The sequence below is a fragment of the Rattus norvegicus genome, chromosome 1 (assembly GCF_021556685.1).
Source record: "Rattus norvegicus strain SHRSP/BbbUtx chromosome 1, alternate assembly SHRSP_T2T, whole genome shotgun sequence".
NCBI lineage: Eukaryota > Metazoa > Chordata > Mammalia > Rodentia > Muridae > Rattus > Rattus norvegicus.
The window spans coordinates 149,515,441-149,530,597 of NC_141534.1; positions in this window are offsets into that span (position 1 = coordinate 149,515,441).

Here is a 15,157-nt window from a genome sequence, read left to right on the forward strand (position 1 = left end):
TATCATTCATGAAACAGAACTCTCATCAGACATGAAATATTCTGGTATCCTAGTCTTGGGCTTCCAGCATATAGAAATGTTAGCATTAAACCTCTGTCCTTTTAAAGACACCTAGTCTTTGATGACGTTTTACAGCAGCCTAATCAGAATGAGCACATACATGTCTTCTAGCAATTATCAGGATAAACAACTCATTTTATGTAGCCATTGTGTCATTGCCATTATGGTGATTCCTTGACTATTCAAGCTAGCTGGGTAGGAGTTACTACTGCTTTTTACTAAAGGAGAGGGACTGAAAAAGCTCTAAATAACAACCTGAGTTCTGAGTGTGTGTGTGTGTGTGTGTGTGTGTGTGTGTGCGCGCGCGCGTGTGTGTGTAGGTGAGAAGGCTGCATATACTTCTAAGTATCAGCCCTGCTGGTATGCAGGAGAGAAGCCAGTGGCTGGCGCACTTGTCTGGTCGCATGTAGATTTACAGCCAGTGACCTACTGAGGACATTGGGGAGTATGCAGGTTATATGATGATACAGCTGTGAGTAGGTCACTCTTCTAGGCTCATCTTTCCCTCCGGGGCATGCAGTGTCTATTGCTAGAAAATCTAGAAAGTTCCCAGCCAAGTTTGTCTTCTCTAACTTTTCTAGGGTTCCACAGGCCTCAAAGGAAGCCATTTTTGACTTTGGAAAGTGGGAGGGGGATACTCTAGCTGACAGGACCAGATTCCAAGTGTATAGGTCAGAATGAGGAGGTCAAACTGTGAGTTTGAGTCCAGCAGTTGTCCAGGGGTGGACCATCAGCCAGAAGAGCAACTGAAGCCTCACTCAGGGCTGGGATGGGGAGTGCTTCAGAGACGTGGCAGCTCTTGGCTGAGGGCCAGAAGGCAACACAAGCTAGTCTGGTCCTGCAGGGCCTCCACACCTGGTGCCTGGAGTTGTCATAGGATGATGGAATGACACAGCTGGAAGGGACTGCAACAGCCGTGAGGCCCAGTGGGTTTCCTTTCACATCACTGGGATTGCAGACAGCAAACTCTGATGGGGACTGAAAATATGTTTGTAGCAGAAGCCCTTCCAAGGCTGGGGCCTCCTTGGGGCCCCAACATCTCTGAGTAGTCTAAGCCACTCTCATCTCTTATGAATCTCCTTGGCCATGAGACACAGAAAAGACAGCACTGAGGGTAGGATACCTGCCCGTGGGCAGAACTAGGGAGTGCCTGGGTCCTCTGAATTCCAGCATGACCCAGATAATCAGAGCCACGTCTAAGAGATATGGCAATGTATAAGAGAGTTGCCTGTCTACCTTGAGGTGGGCCATGAAAACTGTGCCCAGTTACTTTGAGAAGCTGTCTGTCAGGAGAGCAATCCTTTCTATAGAAGATAGCCGTAGTTCTCTGAGCCAAGACCTGGCAGTAACTACAATTTCCTGGAGCTGGGTGGCCCGTGTGTACCCAGGATCAGCTGTGATCTTCCATACAAGATTATCAAGATGCGAAGGCCAGGTTCCCATCTGACCACATCTTTGGAAGAAGATACCAATAATCTTATTTTGAGTCAGGTTTCTGAGTCTAGCTAGAGAGCTGACAGATGGGTGATCCTAAGTGGATGGACTGATACACTTGTTCTCTTCTGGGGACGATTTAACAGAAGGCAGTGTCAACCATTAGGCGAGGAGGGTGACACAGGAGAATCCCTGGTTTGTAGGGTATGCAGTCACTGGAAATGTCCTTCTGCTTTGCCTGGAGAAGAAGGGATGGGATGTGTAGGAGTCTCAACTCCAGCCAGTACTCATGCCCTGACTTCAGCCAAGCTCTGAGCTTATGTGGCCTGAGACTGACTGTGGGCTTGCTCTGTCACAGCCAGGGCTCTGCTCAGCTGCCAACAGGCTGGTCTTGGTTGGTTTAACTGTGATTCTCAGTGCATCTGTGTTTACTCTTACCAACTCATTGACTCTTAACTTGATGACTTGGACTTTATATAGTTCTCTCTCTCTCTCTCTCTCTCTCTCTCTCTCTCTCTCTCTCTCTCTCTCTCTGTGTGTGTGTGTGTGTGTGTGTTCAAAACTTTATCCTGTTCTTGCTTCTTCAAGCCAAACTTATAAAGTTCAGCCTGCCAGCCTTTTCCACCTTTGCCAAGTACAGGTTCTAGCAACTTATCTATTTAGGTTTTCTGATGTCCTACTGTGGGACCCTGCATGTCAGGTGGAGTTATAAAATATCCCCATGTTGACTTCTGAGCTGGCATTAGCTTTTACCAGGGGTACACCTGCTTACACACTCCTCAGTTGCATCTACTGAGCTGGTAGAAAGTAGTGCTCTAAGGCTAAACACGGACAGCCTTAGTTCTGTCTCAACTCACTTTTGCTGTGTGGCTTCAGGTGAAGGACACCCTTTTAAAACCTTGTTCTCATTCATTCATAAATGAGGTGACAGAAAAGTGCTAGGAGGAGGTGCCCTGAACAGTCCCTTGCTTGGGATCATGCAGTGGATCTTGGCTGCTTCTGGTGCTGTGGATAAAGTGGATGACAGGAGGACATGGGGCTAGAGCTAAGCAAGTGATGAAGGAAAGTAAAAAAATCTGATTTTAGGAAAAGCAAATGGAAAATATCTATATAAACCCTAGTAGCTTAGCAACTAGGCTAGCAGAGGAAGGATGAGGTGAACAACCCAGGGATCTAGGACAGAGGTAGCTAGACAGGGTGGACAGTAGTGGTAGCAGCACCTCACTGGGCCAGGGCTTCCTTAAGGACACCTGAGGCGTATGCTAGCATCCCATCATCTGCCTAGCTAGGTCTCTAGTGTTTTCTCTTCATGCTTGAATGGCATAAAATTACTACTTTCAGAGATCAGAGCCTGTTTGAAGGCTTAGGGTCCAGGGCAGAGCAAGAGACCAAGTGGATCCTAATATAATGGGACAGGTTTGGAGGACAGCGAGAGCTGGTGATGTCTGGAAATGACTGCACTGCAACATGCACTGACAAACGTGTGTAGAGTAGTTCAAATTGGGGAGATGATGGAGGGAGGGAGGGAGGGAGGGAGGGGAGGGGAGGGGAGGGGAGAGGAGAGGAGAGGAGAAAGACTCGAAAAGGCTATTTTTCATAATGCAATGTCCCCTTTTGTCAGAAGATGAACTGTCCTCTCTTTGTCATTCCAGGGAAAACAGGAGGCCCAAGTTCCCCATGCACTTGGACACTCATGCACAGCATGGGTCTTGCAGCCTGGCCACTGCTCTTTGCCTCTTTCTCTCTTGTTCTCTTCTCCTGCTACTTTGATCATCCCCAGTTGACTCCTGTGCCTTCCATGAAACCCTTTTGAGGCCTCAAACTTACTTTGTGTGTTAGGCACTTGGACTGAGCTCAAGTTACTGGGGAAAAAAGAACCCAAGTATGTGTCTTCCCACTTGGTACCCTGGCCTGTGTTCCTGTTTATGAGGCGCTCTGCCTTTTGTCTCCATGGAGTACTTAATTGCATCTTATTCTGGAAAGAATTCTGATGCACATTGCAGAAACCATGCAAAATCATGCGAGAATGTTCTGCTAATTTCTTCCAAACTATTTTATTTATTTGCCTATATTTCCCTGCATGATAGGGAAGGATGGGGGAGGAGTGGGGGGGGGAGTTTGCTAGCATATTTATTTATTGTTCCAAGCTCACTCCCCACAGAAAACCTTAGAAATTCCTACAGCCGATTATGTTTAACTCTTTACCTCCCTGTCATTTTAAAACAAGACACTTCCCTTGGGGCATTCGAGTCATGCCTGGGGTCAAAGCAGGGAAAAGTTCAGCCCCAAATTTGCTGACTACAGTCAAGGTTAAGGGACATAGGGTTGATTCCCCCTATGCCACAGCAGACTTGGCACTTAAAGTCCATCCTGTTGTGGAAACCCAGGGCATGTCTTAGTTTCTTGTAAATCAGAAGACCAAAGATGATGTAGAAGGGCCGAGTCCTGACAGGCACCTGTGTTGTACAGCTGCTTTACCTCCTGTGACCTTTCAAAATCGATGGTTGCTGTGGAATAGACATAAAATGTCCCCAACTGATTCGTGTGTCTAGATACTTGGTTCCTAGACAGTGGCATTGTTTTGAAAGGTTAGGGAACCTTTTAGAGGTAGGGCCTAGCTGAAGGAAGCAAGAAGAGGGAAGGAAAGGTTTGAACTTGAGGTTTACAATGTGGTTTTACTTCCTGTCTTCCCTCTCTGCTCTCAGATCTACTGAGATGTAAGGGGCCTCATCCACCTACTGGTATCACCATGAACCCAGCTGTCCCTTCCTCTCCATGATGGACTGAATCATCTCAAACGATCAACCAAATATATCCTTCCTTAAGTTGCTTCTTGTTAGGCATTTCGTCATATCAGTCAGAAAAATAGTTAATGCTATATAGAAATGTTCTGTTGCTTCTGCCCTGGCCTAAAAGCAAAGTCACCAAATGATTTAATGGAAGGGAAGTGCAGAGTCAAGTTCCAGCACGTCTATGTTATTTCCTGCCATAGAAAAAATATGAAATATTTGTTTCAAAATCGTGTTTAAAATGAAGGGGATGAATAGAGAAAGAGAGGGAGTGAGAACTAAGTACGCAAAAATTGCCCCTGTGGCCCTCATTGGCCCCAGTCACACAAGCACTCTAGGGGTTTTGATAGCTGACTCCAGCAAGCACTGGTCCAACCCAACCTTGGCCTTGCATTCCAGGGGAGACTGCAGAAAGCTGGAGGGCTTGCTAATGTGGAGCCCACCCTGGGCCCCAGTCCCTAACCTTCATGTTCCTGGCCTGCCTTTGAGAAACCTTTTCTTTGGGTTGGCAATTACAGTCTTTTGATGCCTACTCAGCAGCCCCAGGCACATGTATAGTAAGATATTTAGGGCAAAGGTTAGGCAGTCACAACTGGGTTCTTAAAGACTCCTAAGTACAGCACTATAAACTCACATCATGTACACACACGGGCCAGGAACTGCCAGTCAATACAGACTCTACTTCCTGCTCTAGGAAGAGTGAGGGAAGCATTACTTCTTCATGCTCCCTTCCCTCCCCTCCTAGCCCCTCCCCTTCTCTTTCCCCATACCTCCCCCTCCCTTCTCCTCCACACCTCCCCGTCCTTTCTCTTCCTTTAAGGTTCGTGGGTCCTCCCTTCTAGGAGCTTGTTCCTTGCATGGTCTGATCCCTGTGATGAAGACTCGGGCGGGATCGTGAGTCCTCAACTCAGGGGATGATGAGCCAATAAAGCTTTTAAAACCCTTGAAGAGTGTTTTCAATTATAACTCACATGACTTGGGGCTCTGCCCTCTCAGCTTTCAAGTTAGCAGTCTGAAGGCAGTTGCCAGATTCCCAAGCCAGCCAAGGACCAAGGCCTGAAGCTGTTGTCAGCAAAGGGAAACTTAGCAACAAAAATAGGACATGCCATTGCATAGATTCAAGCAAGAAGAAAACTATGTAAAATCCCACTGCATAGTGTGAGCATTGCATGGTATGTTTGTATACTATAGACAATGCATGTGTAGGAATGCACGTACACAGAAGACACATGTTCACACATACACCTTTAATTCTATTATCTTTGAATTTGTAGAAGTGGTACTGTATTTACATATGTCCATCTCCTTTCCTCTGTCTTCCTTGCCTTTGTGTCTTTGTCCTGCTATTAAATCTTCTGCCCTGGGTTTTAGTCCACGCAAAGTTTCCTCATAATGGGTAGAGTGTAATGAATTTAACATCCTCACGTTACAGACCACTTATTTCCAGGAGCTTTGCCCTCATGAACAGTTCACAAGGACAATTTGGCAGTTTACTTTTGTCTAGGTAGCTGGTGGATTTGAAAAAGCCAAGGCCCTGTCATGGCTGCCCTCCTCAGTTTTCCCTTCCCTCCTTGAGCCCTGAGCCTCTGGGCTCCTTTGTCACAGGGGCTCTGAAGAGGGTTCTTTCTTCCTGGCTTTTGTTCCAGTAAATCTCAGTTTATTGAGGGGATTATGCAAAGAACAAAGTGGCTTTTGTCTGGGAGAGGAGTTTGGGGTCTTAAAAGGGAGGGTGAAAGAGGAGGGTTGTGAGCCATGGCTGATGTGCTCCAGAGTGGCAGGACCTCCCTGGGACATGCTGCTGAGGTCTGACCTTGGGTCCAAGGGCACAAACTTAGAAAAGTCCCTGTCTGCTGGCAAGGCACAGAAGTGTGTGTGTGTGGGTTGCCTCCAGTAGGTGGGGTGGCTGCTGTGTACAGCCCTTGCAGATTCTAGGCACCCCAGAAGAGAAAGGACTCCTTTAAAGGGGCCTACTCACTTTCCCATCCTGGTGGGATTGAATTGGATCCTTGCTATGTTTACTTTACTTTAAAAGCTACAGAGAATGTGAATATTTCTTTTATACACTAGGATAGATAGTAAGAAAATAGTTCCACCATTATTATATCTATGATCATCTTCGTGCATATCTAATTATTTATTATTGCATTGGCACACAACCCTAAAAATGAAAGTGTTGGGTTAAAATTGTATAAAATAAAATTTATTGGGTCCATGTACAGGTGTGCAGCATGATGTCATAAGATGCGTGTCTGGTAAACTAGTGACAGCTGAGAAATGAGCTGACACTCGTCCCCTGACACACTGACACACTGTTCTCTCCCTGTGGCAAGAGCAGCTGCAATCTCCTTTAGCAAAAAATCTGAACACATCAAGCTCGCTGCTGTGAGCCAGAGGCCTCAGGTTACACAGGAGATCTTCCGTCTTCTTTAGTCTACGTATTTACGATTTTAGATTCTTTGGCTTAGACATGCCTATTTTAATCTATCTATCTATCTATCTATCTATCTATCTATCTATCTATCTATCTATCTATCTATCTATATCTATCATCTATAATCATTTTATTGTAATAGGTTCAAAAACTAAAGCATCACCCAGTTAAAGGAAGCCACTCAGACATTTATTGTGTTGTCCCAAACTCTGTATCATAGTGACCTTCACTTCACTGTCCATTATGTCTTTCTGGTCTTACTCACCCCACCTTGGACACACACACACACACACACACACACACACACACACACACACACACACACACACACACGGAAAGAGAAAGTATGACTGGAAAAACAATGAGCTTCACATCATCTTTCACGACTTTTGCCTCAATCTGTCCTTCCTTACTGTGAAGTCTTAAACCCAGGGCCAGGGCTAACTAATGTGCCTATTTAACATAACAGAAGTGTACCTGTTACAGTGTATGGTTGGTATAACCTTTCCCACCCCCCACCCTCCCTCCCTTCACTCCTCCTGAATTCTCCAGTTCCCCAGCCTAGGGTCTGGACCACCCTCCCCACTGCTGCACTTCCCTATGTAACCCAGCCATTTCGGCTGTGTTGATACTTTTTAAAATGTTTACCCTCCTGGACTCTTGGTCTTCTTGCTCTCTCTCCCCTCACCCCTTCTCTCCTCATTTGACCAGGTCCACTTTGGTCTCTCCCAGATGTCTCTACCTCTGGTCATGCACTCCCTCATATCTACAAAAAACCTTTTCCTTCACCATACCTAGGAACAGTCATGTTCTCCTCTTTCTTCTTCCTTTTCATTCGCTTGCCATCTAACACTAGGCTGCCCTTCCTGGACCCCCTCCTACATGTTATTCTATGCTCACACTTACAGCTGCTTGTCCACAAAGATGCATACATCAAAGGGTAAGATGTAATTAATATGTGGAAGAATGTGTGTCTTTTGTTTCTTTTTTGAGTTTGGGTGAGCTTGCTTAATATTGTACATGCTAAATGTTGGGGTTTAAATTTCGGCCCATGTCCAGACAGAATACAGCAAGCCAACACGGTTCCATGTGGAGAGGTTTAGAAGAGGGGATAAATAAAGGCCAGCCATGAGCACATGGAGGGAAGGGGAGAAGGATGGGGAGAGAAGGGACAGGGACAAAGAGGGCTGACACACCTGGCTGTTGCCAGGCAACTGTGGGGCAGAGCCTACCTGGCTATTGCCAGGTTGCTGTGGGGGTGGAGCTTAGACAGAATACCAACACTAAATCCAACCATTTTCCTGTAAATTTCATTTTCTTTACAATGGAATGATATTCTATTTTATACACTCACCAGATTTTCGTTATTCATTGATTTGTTGATATAGGCTGATAGGAAATCTAGGCTGGTTGCATTTTCTTACTATCATAATTAGATCAGCAGGGCGATAGGTGTATGAACAACTCTGTGACAGGGTGTAGAGACCTATGGGTGTGTGCCCAAGAGTAGAATAGCTGGGTCATAAGGTATTTGTACTTTTTTTTCTTTTTCCATCTTTATTAACTTGGGTATTTCTTATTTACATTTCAATTGTTATTCCCTTTCCCGGTTTCAAGGCCAACAGCCCCCTAACCCCTCCCTCTCCCCTTCTCTATCTGTGTTCCCCTCCCCTCATTAATGCCCTACCCCCAACAATCACGCTCACTGGGGGTTCAGTCTTGGCAGGATCAAGGGTTTCCCCTTCCACTGGTGCTCTTACTAGGCTATTCATTGCTACATATGCAGTTGGAGTCCAGGGTCAGTCCATGTATAGTCTTTGGGTAGTGGCTTAGTCCCTGGAAGCTCTGGTTGGTTGACATTGTTGTTCATATGGGGTCTCAAGCCCCTTCAAGCTCTTTCAGTCCTTTCTCTGATTCCTGTAATGGGGGTCCCGTTCTCAGTTCAGTGGTTTAATGATGGCATTTGCCTATGTATTTGCTGTATTCTGGCTGTGTCTCTCAGGAGAGATCTACATCTGGTTCCTGTCAGCCTGCACTTTTTTGCTTCATCCATCTTATCTAGTTTGGTGGCTGTATATGTATGGGCCACATGTGGGGCAGGCTCTGAATGGGTGTTCCTTCTGCCTCTCTTCTAAACTTTGCCTCCCGATTCCCTCCCAAGAGTATTCTTGTTCCCCTTTTAAAGAGGGAGTGAGCAATTCACATTTTGGTCATCCTTGAGTTTCAAGTGTTCTGTGCATCTAGGGTAATTCAAGCATTTGGACTAATAGCCACTTATCAATGAGTGCATACCATGTGTGTTTTTCTGTGATTGGGTTACCTCACTCAGGATGATATTTTCCAGTTCCATCCATTTGCCTATGAATTTCATAAAGTCATTGTTTTTGATAGCTGAGTAATATTCCATTGTGTAGATGTACCACATTTTCTGTATCCATTCCTCTGTTGAAGGGCATCTGGGTTCTTTCCAGCTTCTGGCTATTATAAATAAGGCTGCTATGAATATAGTGGAGCATGTTCTTTGTTATATGTTGGGGCATCTTTTGGGTATATGCCCAAGAGAGGTATAGCTGGGTCCTCAGGTAGTTCAATGTCCAATTTTCTGAGGAACCTCCAGACTGATTTTCAGAATGGTTGTACCAGTATGCAATCCCACCAACAATGGAGGAGTGTTCCTCTTTCTCCGCATCCTCGCCAGCATTTGCTGTCACTTGAGTTTTTGATCTTAGCCATTCTCACTGTTGTGAGGTGAAATCTCAGGGTTGTTTTGATTTGCATTTTCCTTATGACTAAAGACGCTGAACGTTTCTTTGGGTGTTTTTCAGCTATTCAGCATTCCTCAGCTGTGAATTCTTTGTTTAGCTCTGAACTCCATTTTTTTAATAGGGTTATTTGTTTCCATGCAGTCTAACTTCTTGAGTTCTTTGTATATTTTGGATATAAGCCCTCTATTAGTTGTAGGATTGGTAAAGATCTTTTCCCAATCTGTTGGTTGTCATTTTGTCCTAACCACAGTGTCCTTTGCCTTACAGAAGCTTTGCAGTTTTATGAGATCCCATTTGTCCATTCTTGATCTTAGAGCATTGGTGTTTTGTTCAGGAAATTTTCGCCAGTGCCCATGTGTTCAGGATGCTTCCCCACTTTTTCTTCTATTAGTTTGCGTGTATTTGGTTTGATGTGGAGGTCCTTGATCCACTTGGACTTAAGCTTTGTACAGGGTGATAAGCATGGATCTATCTGCATTCTTCTACATGTTGACCTCCAGTTGAACCAGCACCATTTGCTGAAAATGCTATCTTTTTTCCATTGGATGGTTTTGGCTCCTTTGTCAAAAATCAAGTGACCATAGGTGTGTGGGTTCATTTCTGGGTCTTCAATTCTATTCCACTGGTCTATCTGTCTGTCTCTGTACCAATAACATGAAGTTTTTTTTATCACTATTGCTCTGTAATACTGCTTGAGTTCAGGGATAGTGATTCCCCTGGAAGTCCTTTTATTGTTGAGGATAGCTTTAGCTATCCTGGGATTTTTGTTATTCCAGATGAATTTGCAAATTGTTCTGTGTATCTCTCTGGAGAATTGGATTGGTATTTTGATGAGGATTGCATTGAATCTGTGGATTGCTTTTGGTAAAAAGTCCAATTTTACTACATTAATCCTGCCAATCCATGAGCATGAAAGATCTTTCCATCTTCTGAGATCTTCTTCAATTTCTTTCTTCAGAGGCTTGAAATTCTTATCATACAGATCTTTCACTTGCTTGGTTAAAGTCACACTGAGGTATTTTATATTATTTGGGACTATTATGAAGGGTGTCATTTCCCTAATTTCTTTCTCGGCTTGTTTCTCTTTTGTGTAGAGGAAGGCTACTGATTTATTTGAGTTAATTTTATACCCAGCCACTTTGCTGAAGGTGTTTATCAGGTGGAACTTTTGGGATCACTTAAATATACTATCATATCATCTGCAAATAGTGATATTTTGATTTCTTTTCCAAGCTGTATCCCTTTGATCTCCTTTTGTTGTCTGATTACTCTGGCTAGAACTTAAAGAACTATATTGAATAAGTAGGGAGAGAGTGGGCAGCCTTTTCTAGTCCCTGATTTTAGTGGGTTTGCTTCAAGTTTCTCTCAATTTAGTTTAAAATTAGCTACTGGTTTGCTGTTTATGGCTTTTACTATGTTAAGGTATGGGCCTTCAATTCCTATTCTTTTCAGGACTTTCATCATGAAGGGGTGTTGAATTTTGTCAAATGCTTTCTCAGCATCTAATGAAATGATCTTGTGGTTCTTTGAGTTTGTTTATTTGAGTTTGTTTATATAGTGGATTACATTGATGGATTTTCATATATTAAACCATCCCTGCATCCCTGGGATGAAGCCTACTTGATCATGATGGATGACCGTTTTGATGTGTTCTTGGATTCTGTTTGCAAGAATTTTATTGAATATTTTTTCGTCGATATTCATAATGGAAATTGGTCTGAAGTTCCCTTTCTTTATTGGGTCTTTGTGTGGTTTAGGTATAAGAGTAATTGTGGCTTCATAGAAGGAATTCGGTAGTGATCCATCTGTTTCAATTTTGTGGAATAGTTTGGATAATATTGGTATGAGGTCTTCTATGAAGGTCTGATAGAATTCTGCACTGGATCCATCTGGACCTGGGCTCTTTTTGGTTGGGAGACATTTAGTGACTGCTTCTATTTCCTTAGGAGTTACGGGGTTGTTTAAATGGTTTATCTGTTCCTGATTTAACTTTGCTACCTGGTATCTGTCTAGGAAATTGCACATTTCCTCCAGATTTTCAAGTTTTGTTGAATATAGGCTTTTATAGTAGGATCTGATGATTTTTTGAATTTCCTCTGATTCTGTAGTTATGTCTCCCTTTTAATTTCTGATTTTGTTAATTTGGACACACCTTCTGCGCCCTCTGGTTAGTCTGGCTAAGGGTTTATCTATCTTGTTGATTTTCTCAAAGAACGAGCTTTTGGTCCTGTTGATTTTTTGTATATTCTGTTTTGTTTCTATTGGTTGATTTCAGCTCTGATTTTGATTATTTCCTGTCTGCTACTCCTCCTGGGTGTATTTGCTTCTTTGTGTTCTAGAGCTTTTAGGTATGCTGTCAAGCTGCTGATATATGCTCTCTCCTGTTTCTTTCTGCAGGCACTCAGAGCTATGAGTTTTCCTCTTAGCACAGCTTTCATTGTGTCCCATAAGTTTGGGTATGTTGTACCTTCATTTTCATTAAATTCTAAGAAGTCTTTAATTTCTTTCTTTATTTCTTCCTTGACCAGTTTATCACTGAGTACAGCATTGTTTAACTTCCATGTATATGTGGGCATTCTTCCCTTATTTTTATTGAAGACCAGCTTTAGCCCATGGTGGTCTGATAGGAAGCATGGGATTATTTCTATCTTTCTGTATCTGTTGAGGCCTGTTTTATGACCGATTATATGGTCAATTTTGGAGAAAGTACCATGAAGTGGTGAGAAGAAGGTATATCCTTTTGTTTTAGGATAGAATGTTCTATAAATATCTGTTAAATCCATTTGGTTCATGACTTCTCTTAGTCTGTCTATGTCTCTGTTTAATTTCTGTTTCCATAATCTGTCCAGTGATGAGAGTGGGGTATTGAAATCTCATACTATTATTGTGTGAAGTGCAATGTGTGCTTTGAGCTTTAGTAAGGTTTCTTTTATGTATGTAAGTGCCCTTGTATTTGGAGCATAGATATTTAGGATTGAGAGTTCATCTTGGTGGATTTTTTTTTGATAAATATGAAGTGTCCTTCTTTATCTTTTTTGATGACTTTTGGTTGATAATCAATTTTATTCAATATTAGAATGGCTACTCCAGCTTGCTTCATCAGACCATTTGCTTGGAAAGTTGTTTTCCAGCCTTTCACTCCGATGTAGTGTCTGTCTTTGTCTCTGAGGTGTATTTCCTGTAGGCAGCAGAATGCAGGGTCCTCATTGCATATCCAGTTTGTTAATCTATGTCTTTTTATTGGGGAATTGAGTCCATTGATGTTGACAGATATTAAGGAATAGTGATTATTGCTTCCTGTTATATTCGTATTTGGATGGGAGATTATGTTTGTGTGCTTTTCTTCTCTTTGTTTTGTTGCCAAGATGATTAGTTTCTTGCTTTTTCTAGGGTGTACCTTGCCTCCTTATGTTGGGCTTTACCATTTATTATCCTTTGTAAGGTTGGATTTGTAGAAAGATATTGTGTAAATTTGGTTTTGTCATGGAATATCTTGGTTTCTCCATCAATGTTAATTGAGAGTTTTGCTGGATACAGTAACCGGGCTGGCATTTGTGTTCTCTTAGGGTCCATATGACATTTTTCCAGGATCTTCTGGCTTTTATAGTCTCTGATGAGAAGTCTGGTGTGATTCTGATAGGTCTGCCTTTATATGTTACTTGACCTTTTTCCCTTACTGCTTTTAATATTCTTTCCTTATTTTGTGCATTTGGTGTTTTGACTATTAATGGACAGGAGGAGTTTCTTTTCTGGTCTAATCTATTTGGAGTTCTGAAGGCTTCTTATATGTCGATGGGCATCTCTTTCTTTAGGTTAGGGAAGTTTTCTTCTATGATTTTGTTGAAGATATTTACTGGTCCTTTCAACTGGGAGTCTTCACTCTTTTCTATACCTATTATCCTTAGGTTTGAGCTTCTCATTGTGTCCTGGATTTCCTATATGTTTTGAACCAGTAGCTTTGTCTATTGTACATTATCTTTGACAGTTGTGTCGATGATTTCTATGGAATCTTCTGCTCTTGAGAGTCTCTCTTCTATTTCTTATATTCTGTTGGTGATGCTTGTATCTATGGCTCCTTGTCTTTTCCTTTGGTTTCCTATATCCAGGGTTGTCTCCCTTTGTTCTTTCTTTATTGCTTCTATTTCCATTTTTAATTCCTTCACCTGTTCAGTTGTGTTTTCCTGGAATTCTTTTAGGGATTTTTGTGATTCCTCTCTATAGGTTTCTAGTTGTTTATTTATGTTTCCCTGCGTTTCTCTAAGGGAATTCTTTATGTCTTTCTTGAAGTCCTCTAACATCATGATCAAATGTGATTTAAAATCAAGATCTTGCTTTTCTTTTGTGTTTGGATATTCATTGTTTGCTTTGGTGGGAGAATTGGGGTCCGATGATGCCATGTAGTCTTGGTTTCTGTTGCTTGCATTCCTGCGCTTGCCTCTCACCATCAGGCTGTCTCTGGTGTTACCTTGTTCTGCTATTTCTGACAGTGGCTCAACTGTCCTATAAGCCTGTGTCCCAGGAGTGCTGTAGACCTGTCTTCCTGTTTTCTTTCAGCCAGTTATGAGAACAGAGTGTTCTGCTTTCAGGCGTGTAGTCTTTCCTGTCTACTGGTCTTCAGGTGTTCCGGTGGGCATGTGTCCTGAGTCCACCAGGCAGGTTTCTTGGAGCAAAAAATTTACCTGTGGTCTTACCTGTGGTCCCTCGGCTGAAGTTTCTCCTGCGGGACTGCTTTTGAGCTCTCCATGAGGGTGGCAACCAGGAAAGCCTGCGCTGCTTTTTCCTGGGTCCCTTGTACACCGGTGTCCCAGATGGCATTAGGTGTTTTCCTCTGGAGTCAGAAATGTGGGTTGAGTATGTGCCCCTCTGAAGGTTTAGCTCTCCCTCCCTTGGGATTTGGGTGCAAGGAGCTGTTGATCGGGTCCCTTCAGGTCCAGGCCGTGCCTGGACTGCAGGGGACCTGCCGCTTGAGTGCCCATATCTTCCTGTTCCCAGAGGTCCTGTACAGTTTCCTCTTGGGCCAGGGATGTGTGCAGGGGTGGGCAGTATTGGTGGTCTCTCCCAGTCTAAAGAGTGCTCCCCTGTGTGGGCTGTGAGCTCTCTCTCCCATGGGGTTTGGGAGCAGGGAGCTGTGGGCTGGGATCAGCGAGGTTTGGTATTTGTACTTTTAATTTTTTGAGGAACCGCCAAGATGATTTTCATAGAGATTGTAACAGTTGGCACTCACACAGCAGCAGATAAGAATTCTTCTCTCCTCAGCCTCTCCAATGTTTGTTGTTAGATTTCTTGTTGATGGCCACTCTGACTGAGGGGAGGTAGTATTTTAAAGTAGTGTTTATTTGCCCTTCACTGATGAGTAGATTTGCAAGTTATTGGCTTCTCCTGTCTCTTCTTTTGCAAACTGTTTATTCATTCAGTTAACCTGTTCATTGATTAGCCACATTATTTTCCTGTTAGGTTTCTTTCTTGTATTCTTTGAAGGTTTCTTTCCTGTATTCTTCTGTCTTCTTTGAAGGAGTATCACCCACACAGTTTTATACTCACACACAGATGTGGTAACATATATGGTAATATAGTTATGTATATCCCACCTATATTTATTCATTAGACTACATGTACTAGTCTGCTTCACAGGCTGTGGTCTAGGTAGTTCTCCAATGTCTGTTGGATGACTGGAAGGC